This window comes from Anser cygnoides, chromosome 8 (assembly GCF_040182565.1).
Source record: "Anser cygnoides isolate HZ-2024a breed goose chromosome 8, Taihu_goose_T2T_genome, whole genome shotgun sequence".
NCBI classification, from domain to species: domain Eukaryota; kingdom Metazoa; phylum Chordata; class Aves; order Anseriformes; family Anatidae; genus Anser; species Anser cygnoides.
Window position 1 is genome coordinate 26,913,709 of NC_089880.1, and position 18,046 is coordinate 26,931,754.

The 18,046-nt window shown below is 41.7% G+C and overlaps 1 long non-coding RNA gene across 1 annotated transcript; it reads left to right on the top strand.

Moving 5' to 3' along the window:
• The first annotated feature begins 263 nt into the window (after positions 1 to 263).
• LOC136791380 (uncharacterized) lies at positions 264 to 9,850 on the top strand. Its single transcript, XR_010833274.1, has 2 exons — positions 264 to 894; positions 5,154 to 9,850. It is a non-coding gene; the product is annotated as an uncharacterized lncRNA (long non-coding RNA).
• Positions 9,851 to 18,046: the final 8,196 nt, after the last annotated feature.

Below are 18,046 nucleotides of genomic sequence, written 5' to 3' on the forward strand. Positions count from 1 at the left end.
TTTTTGGGGGCTTTCGGAAGACAGAAAGGTGGCTTTTCCCCGAACGGACCCGGCAAGCCGGGAGCGGGCAGACGTTACCAGCCACTTAGCAGCGCGGTGAAATTGCCACGGGGGATTAAAAAAAATAATAATAATTAAAAAGAAAAAAAGCCAAAGGGCTTTTTTTTTTTTTTTCTTTCCCGAGAGGGAAAAACTGCCCGTGCATTTCGGGGGGCTGCGTGGCGGGGCGGCCGGGGAGGAGGGGGGGGGGGGGCGGGCAGAAAACGAAGGCGAGCGGGCGGGCTGAGCCGGGCAGAGCTCTCCCTGTCCCCGAGGAGCCGCAGCCCGTCCCGGCGCTGCCTGCCCCGGGGCACACGCTCTCAAAATGTCGGTGGCGGCCCAGGGCTCCCCGGGGCGGCGGGGGTCGGGCGCCGAGGTGCGGGGCGGCTCGGGCCGGCCCCGGGGGCCGCGCCGCGTCGGGGCGGGCTGGGGAGGGAAGGGGGGGGCCCGCCCGGCTCCGAAACCGTTAGGTTGTCTTCTACGGCTCCTTTCCCCTTTCTCTTCCTGTCCAAATATTTTTAAATTTACGCGCCTTAAATAACAGTCTGATTTTATTTAGTTAGTTTCCTCCGCCGCCGCTTCGCCCCGGCCCCCCCCCGCCGCCAGGGGCCTGGGGCGGCCGCAGCGCAGCGCCCGGCGCCGCCACCGCCACCTTCCCGCCGCCGCTCCGCTCCTCCCCGGCCTTTTTTTTCTCTTTATTTTCCCCTCTTTCTTTCTTCTTTCTATCCCCTTATTTTTTATTTCCCCTTCCCTCGTTTTTTTTTTTCTTTTTTTTTCTTTTTTTTTTACCCCCTTTCCCTCCCTCTCCCCGAGGACTCGGCACCAGCCCCGACGCCTCTCCGCCCCCGAGCCGCGGTGAGTACAGCGCCGGGCCCCGCACAGCCCGGGGGGACAGCGGCGACACGGCCCGGGGGAAGGAAGGAGGGGGGGGGAGCTGGCTGCAGCCTCCTGCCCGCCGCCGGACCCCCCCCGGCACCCCGGGGCTGCAGCAGCATCTCCCCCCGCAGCCTCCCTGCAGCGGGGCTGGAAGAGGAGCAGGGCTGGAAGAGGAGCAGGGCTGGAAGAGGAGCAGCAGGACTGCCCGTCCTCGGCTCCCCGCACACCCCTGGAGCAAGGTGTCTCTCCCTGCGAGAGCTTTTTCTCGCCGCCTGTTGCATTTTGAAATTATAGGCAGGAGAGGGAAGGGGGGGGGGGGGGGTGAGGCACCCCCGCTGCTCGGTTTCTGGGTCGCAGGGGCAAGGAAATTGCCTGCGGATGGGAGCTGCGCCGCACGCTGCTGATGGCCAGATGTGCCAGGGCTCCGCAGCCCTCCTTTACAGGGGAAAGGAGAGGGGAAAAAAAAAAAAAAAAAGAACTTCTGCCATGGCACCGAGCAGTAAGATGGCTTCTTGCCTTCTGAAGAAGCACCAAGCGCAGATCAGCAGGGACATTTCTCAGGGCTGAGCGGTCCTGCTGGCCATTTTATACTGATGTTTCAGTGCTCGCATCACCTTTAAGCACAATATTAGTTATTTTGGGCAAAGCGAGGAAACCACCAGGAGCAGACCTCTTGTATGGTGGATACTTCAGAATAACCTTGACCTTGCACCATGGCTTATCCTGGAGGTTAATCCTACAGGGAAAGCAGGGAACCGGCCAGGCACCTGCCAAAGCACAAGCGAGGTCCATCTGCTTTTGGAGTGGGGTTAAAATGGCTTCAGAGGGGCACGAAACAGGGGACACGGAGGGGCTGAGGGACAAAACCTGGAGCTTGCTGGCAGAATTCAGTCCGATGCCCACAGGACCCCACCTTCCCTCGCTCAGCCCCAGCAGCACTGCTGAGCTCAGGCTGCAGAAAGGGTAAATTCCCTCTGAAAGAGACTGAATCAGCCAAAAGTGTAATCAGCTTCTCAGGGAAGTGCGAGACCACTGAGCCATGCTTCCAGTTGCGTTTCTTTGTTCCTCTGTAACTGCTTTCTGATATTTGTAGCAGTAAATAGGAGGGCCGCTGGTATTTAGGAGCATTTTTAACAACAAAACGCTTGATTCTATGTGAGAAAACAGATTTTGCTTCACACTGCAGCCACTGAGAGGTTAAAGCCGATTCCCAGCTCCTGCTGGAAGCCTTTCCTCAGCAGACAGTGCCTCTCAGGATGGTTTTTCTCTCCTGCTGCACCCCGAGAGCAGGAACGGGGCAGCCCTTGCGTGGCACCGCAGCCCTGCTCACCCCGCAATATTGAGGTTCCTATCAACACAACAGCATTGTAATGGACACTGTTCTACACAGAGCTAATGAACACTGAAATGAAAAGACACTTGCACAGCACAAGCCACAAGAAAAAGCGACATCCTGTACGAAAACGAAGCATCCAGAAGCGTTTCAGGGTCTGAACCTAGCGAAGTACAACTTGGTGCACATCACATTTACATTCAGAGTATGTGGCAGGCTGGAATAAGGGCTCCTGCTCTGGCTAACTGTAATTTTCTGGGGAGCGAGGATCCCTTTTAGGCCGTAAATTACTGACACCCATTCTGATGTAAATAGGGAGATTTGGATGCACCCTGCCTGACCCAGCAGGGTGCTTTCTCCTCCGGGTGCTGCGGCGCTGAGGTGCTGCAGCAGCACCCGAACACCTGCGCTGCTGAATGGGGCGGGTGGGGACGGAGGCAGGCTGGCACGCCGCGAGCTTTTGCTCATATTTAGTAACGCTGGAGAGCAGGCAGAGAAGGTTTCAGCCTGCCCTGGCTAGAACAGCAGCAGGCCTGGAAAGCAGGCTGTTAATTGCAGATCCTTCCTACAGAGCAGGCTTCCTAAATCTCCCGAGAGGAGCAGGGCTCTGCTGGAAAAGCAGCTCCGTCCCTGGGGATCCTCCGGTCCTTTGGGGTGCAGCTGGAGGTGCACAGGCAGATCTGCACTTAACCTCCCTAAGGGAACATTGTAGAAAACATCTGTTAAAGAGGAAAGTACATTTGTTTGCTGAAGACCGATATCACCTCCTTGCACCAACGTGTGTACTCTGGTGTCTGTGGATTTCTCAGATGTATTTTGCTTTCGCTACTGTAAAATAAGAGCTACAGGCAAAAAGCTGTGCTACACCATGTAGTCACAGTGTTCACAGTCCAGCAGTGCATGCTTGCATTGAAGAGAACAACAGTTTCCTTCCTGTACGAGCACTTTAATTTATAGAAACATACTGTTTTGTGTAAAGAAGGTGGTAGATAATTAACTGTATTCATTTAATCTAATTATAGGCCTCTGAGGCAAAAAGCTGACACTTTTCATTGTGGTATATTCAGAGAAGTTAATTGAAAAAACATTGCAGCCACAAGGCATAACATGCCCATGGTATATTTGATACTAATTCTTTTTTTTTTCCAAAAATGGGATGAATCTGATGCTCATGAGAGATAAGGTTTGCTGTTACTCGCCGGAGTAGGGCAGATTCTGTGAAAGCCTGTTATGCAATGCTGCACTGCACTGCAATATCTCTGCAATTCCAGAGCTAACCACAGACAACTTAATTTGCCAAATTGCGAGATGGTTTTGTAATGTACACAAGTATCTATTACAAATTAAGAAAAGATTGAATGCATTTTTAGCTGGGACGTAGGTCAGAATTTGAACAGAGATCTGCTTCAAGAAGCGATGGGTCAATGTGTCAGCTCCTCGCTCTCATTAACCCCCCAGACAAGAATTTTTAGGAGGAACCAAGTAATTCATGCAGGCACACCACTAGCAGTGGTTTATTAGCAGTTCATCTGTGTTTTTAAGCTATCGCTATTACAAAGAGATAAACGCACTGCAAATCAGCACTAGCAGCTCCCGATTGTATCAAAATAAATACATGACAGACCATTTGCTGTTTCTGAGTAATTTTTCCTACCACCTGATACACACCAGCAACTTCATCTTCTGACTGGGCTGCTACTTTCATTCTCGAAAGGAAAGGAAAGCAGCTGAGCTCTGCACAGCTTGCCTTCCAGATGAAAGGCACCGAGCAGCCCAAACGTGCCGGCTGCGGGGAGAGAGCTGCCCGTTTCTGCTAAAGAAACCCCAACCCCTGAACTGAATTCTTCCAAATACCACCGCTTACCCCCTGCTTTATCGACGGAGGAGTGCAGCTGACTGTGTTTCTGCAGCCCTGGCAGCACCAAGGGACTGGACACCCGCTCGGGTACCCCCTGCCTGCTGGCCCAGCGGCCTCCAGTTCTGGGGTCTGGGGCCGTGAGTGTCCCCCCCCCTCCCCAGCCATCCCCTCTTGCTGCTGCCGCCCCCAGCCCTGGCTGCTCCTGGCTGCTGGGAGAAACCCTTGCAAATGCAGCTCTGCCCCCCCTGTGAGGAAGCCTGCCAAATTGCTGCAGTGATGGGGCAAGTGCTCTTAGGTGGTCAACAAGCAAGGGAAACGCATTTATGGCAGCCCTACCTATGGCTTTAAGAGCACTGTAAGGATTTTCAAACGTATTTTGCAGAAATCATTTTCACCGTGATTAAGAAAGAAGCTTGTTGCACTTAAGCCATTCGTATGTTTGTTAACAAAGGCAGAGGAAGTCTGAAAAGTAAACAGAGTAACATTCAGTCACCTTAAATCTGGTGCTCTGCCTCAAGAGCTCCGGAATATTCAACAAAGAAGCTTTTTAGCAAGAAAAAAGTGGGTTGCAATAAGAGTTAGCCATAACCAGTTCCTATTCTTATACCATTCAAGACAAATCACAATTTGCATTGATGTCTAACTCAAAAACTCAGCCTATGCTTGGGGTTCATGCTGCTTTCGCACTCCTCCCCCCTCAATGCTCTTGGCTGATGTCCTCCAGCCTGGCTCCTGCCTTTTTCTTTCCCGTCTGTGCAGTTTTCAGGCTATCACCAGCTCTTGCTCTCCCTCACCTCAGTTTTTCCTACCTCCATTCCCTGCTTCTGCCTTCTTGCACTCTGCATTTTATTTTCACCTCCTGGCTTTCTCGCTTCCATCAGTACATCACCTTGGCTCACCCTCTTACTTTTTTTTTTTTTTTAATTATTTTCACTGGCACCTTTCTCTCCCTCCATTGTGCTCATTAACCTCCTCACCTACCGATCACATCCCTTCCACGCTGCCCAGCAGAATCTCATCATATCTTCATCTTCACTTTGTTCCCAGTCTCGAAGACTCATTAAGCTCCTTCCCCACCCGACTGCTGCCCACCCTGACCCACTCGCCCAGGACATTTCTCCACAACAGGGCACGCTGCACGGTCCCTGCAGCCGAACCTGGGCAAGCTCCCTTGGCGCAGGCCGCCCTTTGGAGGACGTAGCTGCCAAAAGCCAACAATTTGTAACCGATCACGTGCGAGCCGAGATTCTTACAGAGCCCCAGAGCTTTGTCACATTTGGATGCACTTCTGTGAAACCACGGTGGTTGTGCTGCCAAATTTCAAGTTGCTGCTCAGGAGGTGCACGCAAGGAGCTAGAGCAGTGATGGTGTTGCCTTTCAGATTCCTTTTCTAAAGAAATGGGTTATACCAAAACTGTATTGTTATTATTATTCTTTAGCAAGGGCAAAAATATTTTTAACCTTGTCCTTGAAAATGGCCACCGTGGTTTAGCTGGAAACTGCCAAAAATTAAACCTGGGGCAGAAGCTTGGCTTGAAAAAAATCATCCCAAACAGTTACAAGCAACTGAAAACAAGATGTTTTTATAAAGCACAGGACAGCACGAAGCTGAGCAGTTCTGTGACTCTGGCCTCAGTGCGGGAGATTTTTAAGTGACCTGTAATGAATTGTTTTAGTAGCAGCTCTGTGGAATTAAGCAGAACTCAGTCAGATTTCACATTTTGAAAGAAATGATCAAAAAAGTACTCCATGGCGATGAAACTTGATGGAGACAGCAGAGGAAAGGGGTAAAGGAATCGGTTCTGCAGGGAGAACATCAGCAACAAGAGAAGTCCTACTGTTTGTTTCGGGGTTCTTAGATACCCTGTCTCTAATTCACTTGTGCCAATGGATTAAACCTGGGCAGTAATTAGCACTGGGTGCTCCTTTGCTTTTAAAATTGTCGATTTTTCTGTTAAATATGAGAGTAGCAGAGTCACAGGAGTCCTTTCTAATGGACAGTGAGCCTCCTGTTAACTTGCAAGGAAAATTATTATTTTTTTAACCTGTAAGGTTAATGCTTTTAAATTCTTTCAGCAAATCAAATGCATTGTCTGTCACTTGACTGCACGCTTGCCTAAAAGATATCTTCTAGCTTGAAAAGAAGCTAATTCAGGAAGTCCTGTGGCCCTTGTTTTGCAGGAAGTCAGCCCAGAAGAAATGGGGGTCCCCTCTGGCCACTTAACCTCTGTCACTCCTGTTTCTCTCTGATTTTAATAGCAAAATCGGACTCGTGCTCAAACTTTCTGTGCAGTTAAAACATTTGGAAAGATGTTGTCTAGCCTGTGTTTGAAGGAGTTTGTCTGCATTTATGCAAAATACTTTATGTTAATGACTATGATTATATTAATTATGGTCAAAATGGTGACCTGTGATAACACTGTATGGAGAAAATGATGAAATTAAAACTTATCTCATTTTAAAAATGTATATGATTAATCTGGCTTTATAAAGACAAAAAAGTTGTAAATTTTTGCAAAGTGCTGTGCTTGGCATACAAGTGTTTTTTTGCTTTTCCTAGAAGTACAGGTGTTTAACAAGTTTAGATAGTTTTGAAGGTTTAACACCAAAGCCTAAATTTGCAGTGCCTACTTCTGGGACCATAGCAACATTCTTAATGATATTTTATACTCAACTTCTTCTTCCTTTTGATACAGTTTATCAAGATTTAGGGATAGCAGAAAAATTGGCCTGACAGCATGATCTAATGAACCACAAAGCAGTCTTCAAAGAGAAAAAGTAGCAGGAAGTTCTTTCATACCAGGTATTAAAAATAGACTGCACCAAGTACTGGAATGCACACAGCGTTATGTAATGGCTTTTCAGTGACACACATTAGGAAATATTCTCAGAAAATGTTTTTCCTTCATAACACCCAGTTTACTTGTCTAAAGTTTGGAAGTTCTTCATGTGGATACTTCTAAGAAGTCTAAAATTACAATGTTCATTTGAAAAACCTATCAATTAGCAAGCCACATAATGACACCATCTAATGGTACAATTGAAGTATTTGAATTTAATATACCATTTTCATAATGGTACAATATGAAACATATGATGGAATCACATTTTTTTCCCCACATGTTAGGCTTGATTTATTTCTGACAATGTAATAATTTTGCACTGGAGGCACCAAAACAGAGAAATCAGTTTGGGTACATAACATAAATAAGGAGAATACTGGCTATTTTGGAGCACTGAGAAGTGTTTCAAAAAGGTTTACTTGTTATTAGATGCCTTTTATAAGTAGGAGGCATCTGTGGAGTGCTGAGATGAGTGAGAAGAGTTATATCTAGCTTGTACAATATTAAGGAAACTAAACAGTAAATTATTTTGAAGAACACCTTCCTCAGACTTTTTCTCAAAGCAGGAGGATCTCTCACCAGAGGTGTAGCCAGTGCATCTCTGCAGGATAATCTGAGAAGTTAACAAAGGAGGTGGAAAAGAGTTAAAGGTTAACTTTTGGATTTTCATAGTGCTATTGTTTTCTTAGGTTATCTAATGGTCAAAACAAACCTGCAACATTCTTTGTCTATAGCAAGAGCGTCATACAGGGAGGACATTACTTGCTATTGTACCCAAAAAGTCATCTATTTTTCCTAACTTGTCTGCTAAAAGACACAAGCTCTGCCACAACTTTTACACTTTCATTGCTACAATGAATAATTGTATGATAATGAATGATAATTAACATTAGTTTCAATTTGTACTTCAAAGACAGAAAAATTCCCTCATCTGAAGGCTTATACAGCTCTTCTGCCATGGGCAAAACCTACAACACACAGTGTCACAATTTCCTGCATTGTCACCTATCAGGATGTACCCCAAGGCACAGTTAAGGACAGTTTTCATCACCCACTTGTGTCAGTCAGGGATAGTGATAGGAAGTACTGTGGTGGGTGAAATTCTGCCCATATTTTGCCTCCTACTTACAAGTGTGTGTGTTTTTATTTATTTATTTATTTGTGTATTTTAATTTCATCAGAGATTAAATACCAGGAGATCCTGAATGGCCAGATATGACCAAGGGAGAGCAACATAAGACTTTTTTTAAAGATGAGTAGAGCTCCACTCTCAGCTTTGGGTCTGCCTTTCCTGAGATATCTTTAAAATGTTTTCTAAGCTATAAAGTCAGGAGCACCACTTGTTCCACTCTGTTCTACTTTCTATGAGAATGCAGGAAAACTTGTGTGCTAGTCCAGGCATAATCAGATAAAAAATCAGATTTGTTTTCTCTCATTACTGTTCTGCAGAATTATCAAATTACATAATTCATATTACATATATGAAAAAACTATACTATAGTCAACATATTTCAGAAAAATGCAGAAATAATAAAAGCAGGAGAGCAAGTTGGCCTCTGGTAGAGAACCTGTTTGAAAAAATATTAAGAAACATCTGAAATGACAGTCTGAAGGAAAATGAAATAAGGAAAGCTAAATTCGTAACAAAAATCTGTATTGGAAGAAAAGTAAGGAAGTGAGCATTAGAGCTGAGATAAAAGTTCTGCTTTTCAAAATGACCAATATAATTTTTTAAGGATATCAAGGCCATAAAATGAAAGAGAAGCTGCTTGAATAATCTACATGCTCATTTGCTTCTAGATGTTGTTATATTTCTGGGAATCCAGAGTCAGAAAGTAAGCTGTGAATAAGTCAACACTTGTTTTTCTACACTGCTACACATGCAAAGCTCCAGTTGTTTACGTGGGGAGGAACACTGCTCATGCATACTATTCAATAATGCTCTGAATTACAGGCAGACTCTCTCATCGTCCAGCCTGATTACTGTACATGAACTGAAGCAAATAACATTCTACATCTTCTTTCATATTTTATGACTATTTTCATATAAGCATCAGATTTAAGCATTTTCATTTAAGAATCAGATTTCATCCACTCTGAGGAAAAAACATTTTAGGTAAATTGCAAACTCTTGTTTCATGCCTTTTTTTTTTTTTCTTTTTGCAAGTTATACTTCAGTCAGTCATTTTTGAATATTTCTGAATGTTATTGGATATATCCACTTATTTTGCATATGATATTTGCTATCACTGAATTTGATGTTCAAGGTCAATGTTTCTAATAGATTTGTAAATGAAAGTTTGCATTTTGGCTGGATTTAAAACCTGAAGTCTTTTCTGCCCTTACACAAACATGGGAAACCTTATTTACATATTCATATAATAAAATATTTCATTCTTTTAAAAAAGTTTGCGGTTATTGTGCTTGCAGTTTGCCTTTTGTTCACATACCCATATTCTCTTCATGTTGCTGACATGTATAAATGAATAAATCCTATTATTATAATCTTAAATTAAGCAGATTCGATACCACCTATGAAAATCAAAGAAAAGCTCTCCCACAACATATTTTTATCAACTTTTCAGAAAGGCAGAGATTATTCTGTAGCACTTAAGGCTATACTTTTATCATAGGAATAAAATTTGAATTTTATACTGTTTGCTGCTTATGCACAACAGAACAAACAACACCATCCCAGTTTAGGACTATTAACAGGATGTTTTCAGAATATCTTTATTGTTTTAACCTTTTCTTTTGCTTGAACCATCATTTCCCTTGAGAGGAGGAAAAATGATGCTAATACACCTTACTATTGCAAATTAATTGTATGGTCTATTTCCCAAGCATTTAATTTGGCCACAGAAACCTGTTTAACTTAGACAAGTTGTCAGAACATGACATGAGACCAAGTTCTATAGAGGTGGTCCATAATTTTAAAGGGATAAGGGGAACTGACTGGCATTATTGCTTTTGTCCAAGCCAAGCCTCTCCTAAGCAGAATAAGAGAATACCAAATGATTTAGCCTCACCAAAATTCATGCCACTTGAGATCTTTTGAAAACACTGACTGAAGAGGAACTATAGGCTGAAACAGAAGACTGAGAAAAGTCAGATTTCATACTGCAAAAGCACATTTAAAGAAGAATTAACATTTTGAACTTTTCATAATAGCTAAGTCTGAAATTTGGAATATGTTTGAGACAGTAATTGGGATAGACTCACCTGCCTAAACCTAAGCCATCTACTTGCAAGGCAGCTGTCACTATCTGCATGATAGTGCAGCCTGTTGCAAAAAGGCCAATACATTAAGTCCCTATTACATCCAAGTCAGTGGGTCTGAATTTAATCTTTAACCACTTTTTTTTTCTTTTTTGTCTTCTCTCTCTCTCTCTTTTTTTTTTTTTTTTTTTAGCTCTGGCATTCTAGTAGCATTTCCAAGTACATACCCCTTGTCTGAGTTCACTCTGCCATTAGGCAATCCAGGATCCTTAACCCATTGCCTCCAACTTTACCAGCCCGCTGCCTTCTATCATTGACTTGCAGCTGGGGGTATTTCAGCTTTTCAAAGTCCAGTTTGATTCAGGCTGTCATCACAGGAAGAAATTTTGTTCAGCACAAAATCATTTTGTGACCACACAGGTATAATTTTTTAGTGAAATACTTTCATACTTTTTTTTTTTTTTTTTTCTGGACTAAGGGGTTAAGGGCAATAGAAAATGGGGAGAGATTAGGATTTGGCATGTTTATCAGTCTCTCAAGAAATCTCTCCTAGAGTGAACTCTCTTTTACTGGGAATATTTATTGTTCAGGAAGCAACACTTCAAATTTTCCTCACCATAAAAGAATTCAGCAGAATCCTAGAGGAGAAGGAGGTGAATTACCCAAATAACACCGCCATTAGCCTGATTGCTATCTATAATCATGTCTCATTCTTCCAGGAAACAGGCAGGCATAAGAAAATATCTCTAATAAGGAATTACTCTTTGAGAATAAGATGTAGACGACTAATAGATATGAATACAAATTTGGAATGGATAACATATTTATCCTGGTGTATTGTGAAGATAATCAGCTCCCATTTTCTTAGCATATTCTAGAGATGACTTGTTTTCAGAGAATTACCTTTCATAATTTTAGATTACAGAGAAAAATGATTCCCAGAAATTCAGGGGTTCCTCCTATTAAACTGACCCTGAAGAAAGTCTCCCGTCTGCTCTTCCTGCAGCCTCTTCCTCTCCTGCCTGCCCTTGTCCCATTGAGCAGCCAGTGTCACCACCAGTGACGCCCCCTTTGCAGGCTCTGTGCTGCCTACCAGCTCGCCTGGCCTGCACAGGGTGTGCATGCGGGCAGGAGCAAAACTCCGTGCAGGGGCTGGGCACAAACTCCTTCTGAATGCTACCCAGAAATATGAATCTGAATCTCGGGACCAGATACCCATTCATTTATTAAGGGCAAGTACAGCAGACAACTAATGCTGCACTTTTTCTATTATTCAAACCTGCTGCTAACAATGAAGAAGATGATGTCATCCCCTGGATGTGACAAAGGACTAATATTATATGCAGTAAAAACAATGAGTCAACAGTTTCTATGCCCTTGAGGTCAAAGCATTCAACAGTTTTGCAAGTAGACTGTTCTTTTTGTACACAGAGCTTGTAGCTGTATATTAATACAAAGCATGTAAAATCAAGATATAATTAAAATTTAAAAAACTTTTTTTTGAGTTTCAATCAAAATGTTTTCAACTCCAGCTACAAGTCCAATTGAAGTATCTTATAACAAACTAAATGACACTAATTTTACCCAAATATTTAAGTATAATATTATATTTTTAAAAATTATTTTTCAAAAATACATTATCTATGTAAAATTATCATTTGTCTGATCTTGAGAGACACTTGGCAAGCACAATTCCCAGTAACTTTAATAGGAACTGTGAGTATTAATGCAGCAACTAAATAATATGAAATGTTCTGGAGATATTTTGTAATGGTCTGAAAGATAGGAAAGACCTTTAACATGAAAATGTGTTTTGAGAGACAATAGTTTCTCCTTTTTTTTCCCAGATTTTCTGGAAGACAAAGGGCATTGAGCAGGTCCTGGCCATCTTTAACCACAAATGGATCCACCTCAGGCTAATGCAAGCAATGCCCAGCCTTCATACAGTTCCTTCCTTCAGTACATCTAAAATTGTTATGGAGGATTATTATCCTCCTCGTAAAGATGGGGAAACTGAAGCACAGAGAAGACAGCTCAAGGTCATTTACAAGTCAGGAGAGTTTGGGAAATACCCCAGATTTCTCAATCCACTGGGCTTTCTTGCCTCCCTGAGTATCTGCTCAATACCGCTCCTTTTCAAAAGTAGATATAATTTAACAACTTTAAGGGGTTTTCACTTTCTCATCTTGTTGCCTGTAATGATTTTATTTTGTGGAAAAACAGACATGCCAATTGAGGTTGGCCTTCTGCCACGCAACCAAATGTAAGGGAGGCCCAGGCCGACCGCAGCCTACCTGCCTTGGCAGACCAGGCCCAGAGACAAGCGGATGACCTGGCCTGCATCAAGGGGGGCTTCTGTGCAGGAACAAAGGTCAGTCGGCCTGCACCGATGCTAGCTGACAGCGTTTGGGACTAAGATGAGCCTTAGTGTGGAATAAATGGATTTCAGCGTCGTGGCAATTAATTGAAATGAAACCTTAGGAATCCCTACAAGTTTGTTCTGGCACACCGACAAAGTTGTATGCAGAGTTTTCTAAGTTTATGCTGCTCACTTCATTGTGTCACCTAAAACAACTGTTTGCAAATGTATTCAGACATAACCTGTAAAGTAGATGCCACGCACTAGTGATTATTTACCCAAAACATGAAAGGGTGTATCTGTCAGGCTGACTGTCCAACCTTCTCACAGCTTTATTAAAGATGTACATATGAGAAGAACGACACAGTCTGGTCTGTAAATTCTGTGACTTCTAATGCTTAAGAAACTTTTACCTTTTAGAAATTTAAACCACAAACAAAGCCCTAGGTGTTTGAGTTATGTCACACCACTTGGGCAAGGTGAGGAAGCTTCTAATTGCCCAGCAGCCATCACCGCTCTGGGGCTCAGCACAGATCCCCACAAGCAGTAGATCTCACAAGATTTTAATGATGAGGACTCGTTAGTGGACTTCAGTTAAAACATATACATTTCCACTGAGCATTTACTGACAAGTTGCTCTTCTAAACTCCAACAAAATTTGACCAAAGTAACTTCATTATGTCTGAAACATAACATTATAATTGCAAAGTGTTATGAACTGTTATTTTAAGATTAGATTCTATTGTAGTCCACTGAAATAAAATCACATTCTTGCTGCTGATTACTACAGGAGACATACTTGTCCAATTGTGATGTTATGAAACACAATTTCCTTTGGATATCTTCAGATAATTACATATTGTACAGCGTGCAGTGCTTGGAATTTATATGGACATTGCAATTGATCCTCCATAGTGATGACTAAGGAAGGACACAATGGTTTTGGTATCATGTACAAGAGTGAGGAAATATATTTCCCATGTGAAATAGAGAGATGGACATTAGAATGCCTTTTCTAAGTTGTGAAATTATTTTTGCATGCAATGTCTCTAACTGCTTAATGAAAGGAAAAATCTATATGTGCTACAGAAAGGTTCACACATGCTACAGCTACATTAGGTGTGCTGTTCAACAGAATCCATACATTTGTTCTTTTCTTTGACCCATGCAAATACATTTAATTGTATTAAAGGTAAAGTTATCATTGGTCATTTAACTATTTAATAAGTAGATTTATAAAGAAAAAAAACAAACATTGCAGCTCATTTCTGAGTGTGTTCCAAGAAGGGAACTTTATCTGACCTTTGCTTTTAAAGCCCTGATCCCAGCAACAAACTTAACAAACTTGAAGAACAGTAAGTACTCCAAGTATTATTGAAGCTGCTCCTTTGTTAAACAGGATATCACAAGTTTAAACTAAGAAGAGAGATTCCAGCTCAGGAAAATACTGAAGACCATAGTTAAAATTAAATGTATCTTCAAATTATCTTGTAAATCAAAACTTATATAACTAGGTAACTTTTCTAAAACAATATTATAATGAAACACCCAAAAAGCAAAGGCATATCAACATGAATGTAGATGCAACGCCCACCTTATTATTTCAAAATCTGTCTAGTTTGAGATTTAACAAAACTAAAGTTCTGTTCAGTGTTAGTTTGACAGCACAAAAATTTCAGACTGGTATCAATTACACATTCATAAGACAAATACGTTCTTAATATTAAATTATATATAATGAAAACAATATATAATGAAATATTGAAGCAAATCATCAGTTTGGGGGCTATTTTAGGTATGCAGATATCACATTACCATTAGACATGATAACAGGACAATCCTTTATTGTATTTTGCAGTGTCTGCCAGAACCTTACTCATAACTCTCATTTCAACAAATCAATTTGTGCAAGATAGCATTATATTATTGATCTGCAGCAATATTACACAGTACAGGATTACAAATAGGAAAAGTATCAAACAGCATCAACTCTAATTGTGATTTTACTCTGCAATACAATTTGCATCGTGCAGTAGTATAGATAAAGATTTAGGTATGGCCTGGTGGGTTTATATTTTTGATTTATTAACTTATTTCACAGTTCTGCCATTACATTTCTAATTTATTAATATAGGCAAAAATCTTTTATAATAGTAAAAAGAAAAAAAAACTGTTTTGCTGGAAGGCCTTTTGGGAGGACATCATATCCTCACCTCTAATTATGGTTTAAAGTTAAGACTTTGTCTTATTTTCTCTCCCCTGATAATTTTCTGTTGTTGGGACAAACAAGGGGGAAACTGCATTAATTTTAATATATTTTCCCTGATGAATCAGTCAAAAATAGGCATGGTATGGCTAATATGGTGGTTATGTTTTGTCAGTCTTGTCTGATGAGCAGAGGTTGGTGGTGTACAAAAGCTGATGGATATTCCCTCCCTGTTCCAGACAGAACTACCCCCCGTCCTTTCCCTAGGCAGACATGTAGGTCTGAAGCCTACGCTGTTACAGGGAAATGGTGAGAGATGTTCTGGGAGGGGTCTGGCGGGCCCTGAGCACCACATCCCGCGCCAGGAGCAGGGTGTCTCTCTCCAAGTCACGGTTGGAGCCAACCTGTTCCTGAACCACAGCAGGAGGCTGGGGCTGCTGGATGAAGAACGCGCCTGCTCCTGGATCCTGATGTTTGATAAGCAGGCACAGGGGGACTACACGTAAGTGGCTGTGGGGGTGAGAGGGGCTTTCTTATGCATATGGAGAGATGGGCGATGTTTTAAGGAGGAAATTTTAATAGCAAAATTTTCTTGTAGTATATACAAATACAATCTGCTGTATCAGTGAGATGAAATAATTAGCTTCTCACAACCTTCTACAAAGCTAGAATGGTTATTACTCACTCTCTTTGATAGCAATGCAGCACTGCGGTTTTGGTGATACAGTGAGGATTTATACCGCTCTGTCTCTTGTTTTCAGATGGAAATGTAGTGTCACCTTCCTGATCTGGGATCAAGCTCACACTTATCAAAACGTTTCCAAAGACATTAAGAATAAAAGTTCATGTGCATATATTTGTAAATTCTGGTTATGGGCCTACTATAATTAATAGCTTTTTCCTAAAAGTCTTGCTAAGAAACTGTCTGTTTTCTTTCGCAAATGCTGTATTACGTATGCATTTTTCACCAGGAATAAAAAATGGCTTTTTAAACAGAAGTGGATGTTATCACTCCAGACGTGCTTATATGTATTTCCTGTGCTTAGATATAGCCTAGTAGTAATAATACCACAATTACCAGAATGTATAATCTATAATATAGTCCTGTGTAAATCAACACATAGCCGAACGAGTTGCACACATCCTGCAGGATACCACTGCCATTCTAAATTGTTTCCGGTGAACACTGCATCTGCAGGATGATTTCTGAGCTGTGCTCAGAGTGACTTCTGAGCTAGCATGCTGGAAGTCCCCTCCTACAAACATGCAATGGAATCTAAATATAACTATAGGTACAGATATAGAGATATAAAGCTAGAACGTGATTTATTCATGATTGCCTAAATGGGAAACTAGAAAAATCCTGACAGTGGAAAAATTATTTTGGTATTTTAAAAATACTTACGGGATTTCCAATAAGAATGCAAAATCACTGCAAACATAAAATGCAAGCACAAATGTTCAGGTTTTCAATTTGTTGGTTAAATTACTAAAATAGCTGATATCTATTTTTTTCACATACAGTGGAAGTTTAAATATATAATCCCAGATGCTCTGCTATTTCCTTTAAAACAAAGCATCATTTCCTCTGTGTTTATGCACCTACAGGTAAGCATCTGAAAATATACATATTCAAAAGTCATTTTTCAGTCCAAGAAAAATCAATCTCTAAACTTAAACAGGAATATGTCATTTTAATTGCAACACACATTGCTGCCGTAAACAGAGAGCAATCTTACAGGAATATGGTGACTGAATGTCACTGTCACTGGACTGACTCAGAGATGAAAACTAGTTGACCTGTTCAGTGGATTTGTACATTTAGCAAGTTTTCCAGTTCTGACTTGTCCAAACAGATGTTAAATCCAATACAAAATTTTAAGATACTCAAAACCACTTTAAAATAGATTTAAAAAATATGATTAATTAAAAAAAAAGGCATTTGTGCCATTTGACACCTTTTAAAGCTAGACTCACAAAGGCTTTAATTCTCATGTTGGTTTATGCTGGGAGACAGATCATATTACTGGGTATATATCATTTCCTCTGAGTCTTACAAGCCACCAGAATTTTATTTTATAATAAAAATATAGCAATTTAAAGAAAAAATACTATGCAAAAAATAGTTATTTTACTCTTTCTGATACAGCTCTATCACACCAAAGAGATTTAAGCAGTAAGTGACAATCAATGCAGTGTTTGTTTGAAAAGTATTTTTAAATTATCCCTTTTTCTTGGTGCTTTTGGTACAAAATAATGTCATGTACAAATGGCTCAAACTTAATCTATCCTTTGCAGAAGTGCATCAAGAACATTTATGCTGCCGGTGCACACACCTGTGTTGCAGAGGCCACGGAGGGGTACAGGAGGCAGCATGGCCAAGGCTGGCCGAAGAACTGAGCACGCGAACACTGGCAGGAGTGAGCGAGCTTCTCTGGGACGTGTGAGTCTGCTATAAAACTGTGCAGCCATTCACAGTCACACAGAAAACTTTTTCATGTAAGTTTTATTGTCTTTTCTTTAACCCGCCATATTAGGAATTTAATGTTTATAGTTGTAGCATGTTCTGTGTTACTGTCTTTTATTTTCTCTGGACTGATCTTGTGTAGAAAGATGCTCAGAAACTTCATCACATGTACTCAGTTACCACTTTGTGTAACACAGTTTGGGATGGTTGCCTTTCTGACTATAGCTGAAGAAAAAAAAAGACTACTATTAATTTTGCCTGTGTATACTGATCCAGCTGCACTCACACTAGGTCCCTCTGTAGACACTTTCTACCCCTTCTGAATCAATTGTACATTATCTATGCCAACTGTACATTATTATATGATGGGAGAATGGGGCCCCTGCCTATTCTGGCTGTGGGAAAAAAAAATTAAAAAAAAGAAAAAAGAAAAAAAAAGCCCCCAAACCTTTAAAAATTTGTCTACAATGTGCTGTAGACAATGAGGGTGACTACATGGAAGCTGACTTGGCCAGAGCTGAGGAAGAGCGATGCGGCTTGTCCAGATTCAGGCTGACTCCTATGGTACTGCTGAAGCACTGTGAGCATGCATCTCCTTGTGCTCCTGGTTAGAAGATGGTGTACTGAGTTGGGTGCCTGAACTAAGCTGTCCCAGCTCACTGTGGATCTGTGCACCAAGTCCTTCAAAACTTTGAAACATTGGGAAAAGTAGTGATGGGACCCTGCAGAGGCCAGGCTGCACCTGATGAGGCTGACAGAGAGCCAAAGTCTACACCTGTACTGGAAGCAATACAGCCTCCTCTGTGGGGCACGGTGTCAGCACTGGTAGTCCTGCTAGGACACATA